Source organism: Schistocerca serialis, chromosome 6, assembly GCF_023864345.2.
Source record: "Schistocerca serialis cubense isolate TAMUIC-IGC-003099 chromosome 6, iqSchSeri2.2, whole genome shotgun sequence".
In the NCBI taxonomy this organism is placed as follows: Eukaryota; Metazoa; Arthropoda; class Insecta; order Orthoptera; family Acrididae; genus Schistocerca; species Schistocerca serialis.
In genome coordinates, this window is record NC_064643.1 from 559699745 (window position 1) to 559705744 (window position 6000).

Below are 6000 nucleotides of genomic sequence, written 5' to 3' on the forward strand. Positions count from 1 at the left end.
AAATCGTATTTCTACCGGGTTACTGATTAACCACGTGGTTGAAGGCGCAGGCGGCCGAATTTTAGGACGAAGGAATTTCCAAGCTCGTCCATCGCTACGATAAGTGCCTTAATTTAAATGGCAACTATGTAGAAAAGTAGTATTTAAGTGTATATAATATATATATATATATATATATATATATATATATATAATAATATGTATATAATAAAAAATTTCCAATACTTTATTTATTTTTAATTCCAAAACGTAATGTACTTTGTGGATAGCCCTTGTAGATGAATTACTGAATCAGCAAAAGTGGGAATGATAAAAGTGGTGCTCCATGCATTAGGAAACAATAATTGCATAACAGGCATATTTTGAAATGCATCTACAGTCTCTGACATTGTTGACCACATAATTCTATTAAAGGTGCTATGATTATTAGCATTAAGAGGAGAAGCAAATAAATGATTGTTACCATATTTGGAAATTATGGAGTGTGTAGACAGTAAAGGTATCGAATGAAATGAAAATTGTAATAAAGCACTTATCAGATCCAAAATACATTAACACAGGAGTACTCAATGTAGTGTAATAAGACCACTGCTGATTTTTCAATACAGCTTTCACTTTCCATTCAGTGCTAAGCACAAGGAAAAACACTGTTTGTGGATGACAGTTGTTGCAGGTTGATATTTGTAATTATAGACACTCTGGAAATATTGATTATCCTTGAATTAATGTTTTATATTCCATGATGTACGTCCCTGGAGAGAAATAAATTAATGTTGTGTTGGAATCACGGTGTTGTGTGTCCGTAATATTTTGGTGCCGAAACCCGGGAAGAAATTACGATTTCCTGCGTGATTTCAACAATTAACGGCTTGCTTCACGCTGTAGTAAACAAGAGACGACGTCGGACCGTATCACAAGCTAAGTCAATTCCAATATAGTATGATCGCATGAACTGGTTGCTTCAAAGCAATTTTTGCGGCTTTGTATTGCAAGCCTGAAACTTTCACTCAGAGTAGCTAGTTTTGTTAAAAGGTTTTCGTTCACTTACGTTTGCGCATACGCCGCTTGTTAAACGTTTAAGCTATTCACAAGCGCACTCGTAAACAATCTTACAACAGTCGTCTTTAGGAAGACATAATGCAGGACGAATCAGAGATACAGTTAGCAAACTTCAAAAGAAAGCGGGCTAGGGAGAGGACTAATGCTACGCGGTTTTGTGCGGCTGTTGACGCTCTTACCATAGAAAGCCCGTTTGATGATTTTGAACATTACAGGGAACGTCTTCAAGAAACTCTAGAGAAGCTCGTTTCATTAGATGACGCTATTCATAATTTTCTCTCTGACGATGAATACAATGCAGACGTGCTGAGCTGTGAGGAATATATAGACAAAGTCAAACGCGCTATACAGAAGGCTACAAAAGCAATTGATTACAAGCTTTCAGCCACAACGTCGCAGATGAATATCACGTCACCACCAGTGCTCACACAACCAACTGTATTCCACTCTGTCAAGCTACCAGCAATTAAGCTTGAGTCATTTTGTGGAGATGTCGAAATGTGGTCCCGCTTCTGGGAACAATTTGAATCGACCATTGATAAAGACCCATCCCTTTCTACAGTAAACAAACATGTTTTCCTACGAGGGTATCTGTCAGGCGAACTGAAGTTGCTAGTAGATGGAATTCCCATAACGGCTAACACGTATGAAGAAACAAAGAAAATTTTATTGAATAGATGCGGAGATAGCAATTGCATTATACTGGCGCACCTCGATTATTTGAATGTGGTAAAGCCTGTACAGTCAGCGACACCTGAAACGCTGAACAGTACATTCCTGGAATGTAACCGTCTTATTCAAGCACTGCGTGCCTTAGGAGATGACGTCGTGGCATACGGTAAAATTCTCACTCCGAAAATTCTGCGTGCATTTCCCGCTGAAATGTGCCAGAAATGGCTCATTCATGCTAGAAGAACCGAAGTAGCGGAAGGAGATGTACTAAAACTACTTAGCTTTTTGGAATAAGAAGTTCGTGGTGCTCTCACTGCACAAAAGATTCGTACAGAATATCAGTCATCTCCTAGCTTCACGTCCACTGCAACAGCGCTTCACATAATTTCAAAGCAGGCGAAAAATCCGCGTAAGCCTAAACGAGAAGTACCGGTACAACCATATTGCGTATTTTGCGAAGCTCGCTCTCATTGGGCCCAAGACTGCAACATAGTAACTGACAGCCAACAACGTATCGATAAACTAAAGCAAGATAATCGCTGTTTTATATGTCTAAACCGAGGTCATAAAGCTAGAAACTGCAGTAATAAGGGCAAGGTCTCGTGTTCTAAGTGCAAGAAAAGTCATCACAAAGCTATCTGTACTGACATTGCTGCCTCTTCTTCATCTTCTCAGCAAATTAGCTCTACATCTGTAGGGAAAATCGACGTAAGTTCAGCAGGTTTTACTTATCTCCAGACAGCTCGAGTTTGGGTCAGTGGACCCGCAGGATTAAGCAAACTTACTCGCTGCGTTCTGGATAGCGGTAGTCAGTCATTTCCAATTTCCTGATTGATGAGCTAGGTTTAAGAACTATAGAACATGGTGGTCTATCTGTCAACGCCTTTGAAATGCCATCCGCAACTTCAACGCATCGTAGAATCGTAGAATTCACACTACAGGGTACATGGACTAATTCCAAGACGTCTATGACTGCGTTTGAAAGCACACACTTCTTTTCCGCGCACCCAACTGTGCCTTCCGATTTAAGAAAACTTATACGCACACGGTGACTTCAGTTTGCGGACCTAAGGGATGGTACAGAAGATCTTCCCATCGAGATTCTTATCGGAGCAGATTACTATTGGAAAATCGTTAAAGATTCCCTTCCGATTCGACTAACGTCACCAGTTGTTCTGGTACCTTCCATTCTAGGTTGGATTCTTAGTGGAAGCAATTCAAGCACCACGGCTAACCTTGTGACGGCAAACTACATCAGTTTAGAGACAGCGACAACAAGACGCTATTTTACGACGTTTCTGGAATTTAGTAACAATGGGAATCACAGAAGATGAAACAACAACTCTGAATCAGAAGGAATTGGCGTTATTGCAAGATTTCTCAAAATCCTACTGCATCGACGACAAAAGAGGAGTGGTGTCTTTCCCCAGAAAACCCTACGTTATGTTATCTAATAATCTTCAGCAAGCAGAGAAGAGATTTGCTTCACTGGAGAAAAAATTTACGAAGGACAAGAAACTGAAACAAATTTACGAAGCGCAAATGATAGAACACATCAAGAGGAAACATATGGAAGTCACCCCTTCTGGACAGAAATTGCATGACACATTTTGTCTGCCACATCGTGCAGTAAAGAAAAAAAGGTTAGGTGTCATCAAATGGAGGATTGTATTTGATGGTTCGTCGCACGACCAGAATGCACGTTCATTGAATGACTCTTTAGAAATAGGTCCTAATTTACTTCCTGACGTTCTTTCAATATTACTGAGATATCGTCTACATCAAGTAGCCTTAATTGCCGATATCAAACAAGCATTTCTACAGTTAGTTCTTCACAGGAAAGATAGAGATCTTACGAGGTTTTTTTTTGGTGCAAAGTAATCGTAGATCAACAAGGAAACTATATTACAAATGACGAAAGGATTACATACCGCTTCACCCGGCTACATTTCGGACTTACCTGCAGTCCGTTTCTTCTTGCAGCCATGCTGAAAGAACTTGCTGTAATGCACAAAACGAATTTTCCGCAAGCTGTTTTACTTGCTGAAGATAATATGTACATGGATGATTTTATAGCAGGTGCTAAAGATGACAATGCCGTAATTAACTTATATTATGAGCTTACATCACTCATGGGACAGATCAGTCTACCAATGGCAAAGTGGGCCACAAATTCAAGCCAACTGATTGGAATATGGCAATCAGAAGGTTCATAAACACTACAGATACGAAGGTACTGGGAGTCCACTGGAACACACAGACTGATACGCTCAGTCTTGTTAACAACAATGTTACCGACAATGTTATAAATCATCCTGCCACTAAGCGAGAAGTACTACGAAACACTGCTAGATTCTATGACCCACTGGGTTTGTTGTCGCCTGTGTCCCTCACTGCAAAAATAATTTTTCAAGAAATTTGGTCGAGAGGAATTGAATGGGATGAGCTTTTACCCCTTGATCTTAGCAAACGCTGGCGAATGTGGGTATCAACATTGCCATCATGTTCACACATAAAAATGCTCCGATGGGTTGGTGTATCTGAAAACACTGAGCCAGAAATCCATGTCTTTTGCGCCGCATCAGAAAAGGCCTATGGAGCAGTCCTTTATGTACGGTGCACCACAACAAATATGGTATCAGTCCATTTAGTTTGCAGTAAAAACCGACTCGCTCCCATCAAAAAAATAACTCTTCCACGGCTGGAACTTCTAGTGACACTTCTTGGATCAAGATTATTTGTAAGGCCACAAGCTATAATGCAAGTTGTGCTACATTGTGGACTGACTCAACTATAGCCTTAGGATGGATACAACATGACCCTAATCGATAAAAAACCTTGGTGTCAAACCGTGTTACGGAAATACAACGACTAACGAATCCGTCACAGTGGAGGCACTGCCCTGGTGGCGAAAATCCAGCTGATCTAACCTCCAGAGGTACCACAGCAGATAAACTTCACCATGCTTCTGTATGGTTCCATGGGAATAGATGGTGGGATCTGTCAAACGCTACCTGAGAAAAGTTTTAGGACAGTCACAGTTGGATGAAGGAGGTCTCAACACAATCCTGGTCAGCATAGAAGCAGCACTAAACTCTAGACCAATTACGCAAGCCACTGACGTCCGCACATTTCCTTGTAGGTGATCGACTCACAACACTACCTACTGGTCCAGAATCACCAGTTGGAAAGGACTTGTCCAAGGAATTTCAACGGCTGCAGAAGATGGTAGAACACTTCTGGAACAGGTGGAAGAAAGAATATCTAATCCTGCTCAAAAACTTCAATGAAACTCATCAACCAAGAACAGGTTCAGGAAGACTCCAGTTGGGTGATGACGTTCTTCTACAAGAGGATGTTTGTCCATGACACATGTGGAGGAAGGTGCGGATAGAAGATCTTCATGGAGGAAGAGATGGGAAACTACGAACTGTACCCTTACAAACTTCAGAAGGATCCATAATCTCACGTCCCATTCAACTGGTGATTCCTCTACAAGTTGACCAGGGTGGGGAGGGTATTGCGGGTTGATTTTTGTAATTATAGACACTCTGGATATGTTGATTATAGTTGAATTAATGTTTTATATTCCATGATGTACGTTCCTTGGAGAGAAATAAATTAATGTTGTATTGGAATCATGATGTTGTGTGTCCGTAATAACAGTAATATTGTAATAACAGATAAAATAGCAGAATTTCTGGTAGGAACAGGAAATTAAAATTTAGAGACTTTTACAATTGGTTGATAACCAATAAACTAATGTTGAACGTGAAGAAATCAAACAACATGAGTTTAGTTTGAAGAAGGAGAGTATCAGTATTACCTTTGTGTTAAATGCAGGTGATATTTCCATAGACTGTGTAATGAACACAAAATTTCAGGGATGAATATTGACTGTCACTCATAGAAGAATGAGCACACAAATGTACTACAACAAAGAATGCTATCAGCATATTATGTCTGTAGAATTGTGTCATCAGTGTACAACACACTATTTCTATACACATAGTTTTAACTGTAGTATTATTCTTTGACAGATCAAATGCAAAAAACACCAGCTCACTATTTAAAATGCAGAATAGGGCAATAAGAATAACAACTAAAAGAGGTAATATGACACATTGTAGAAATCTGTTGGAAGGGGAGGGGTTCTACTGGCACTAGCTGATTGTCTACCAAAACATTATGTACATTAAGAACATATTATTAATTATCACAACAGGTCTATTCATTATATTTTACTGCCCATTGGCTTTTGTCTTAGGG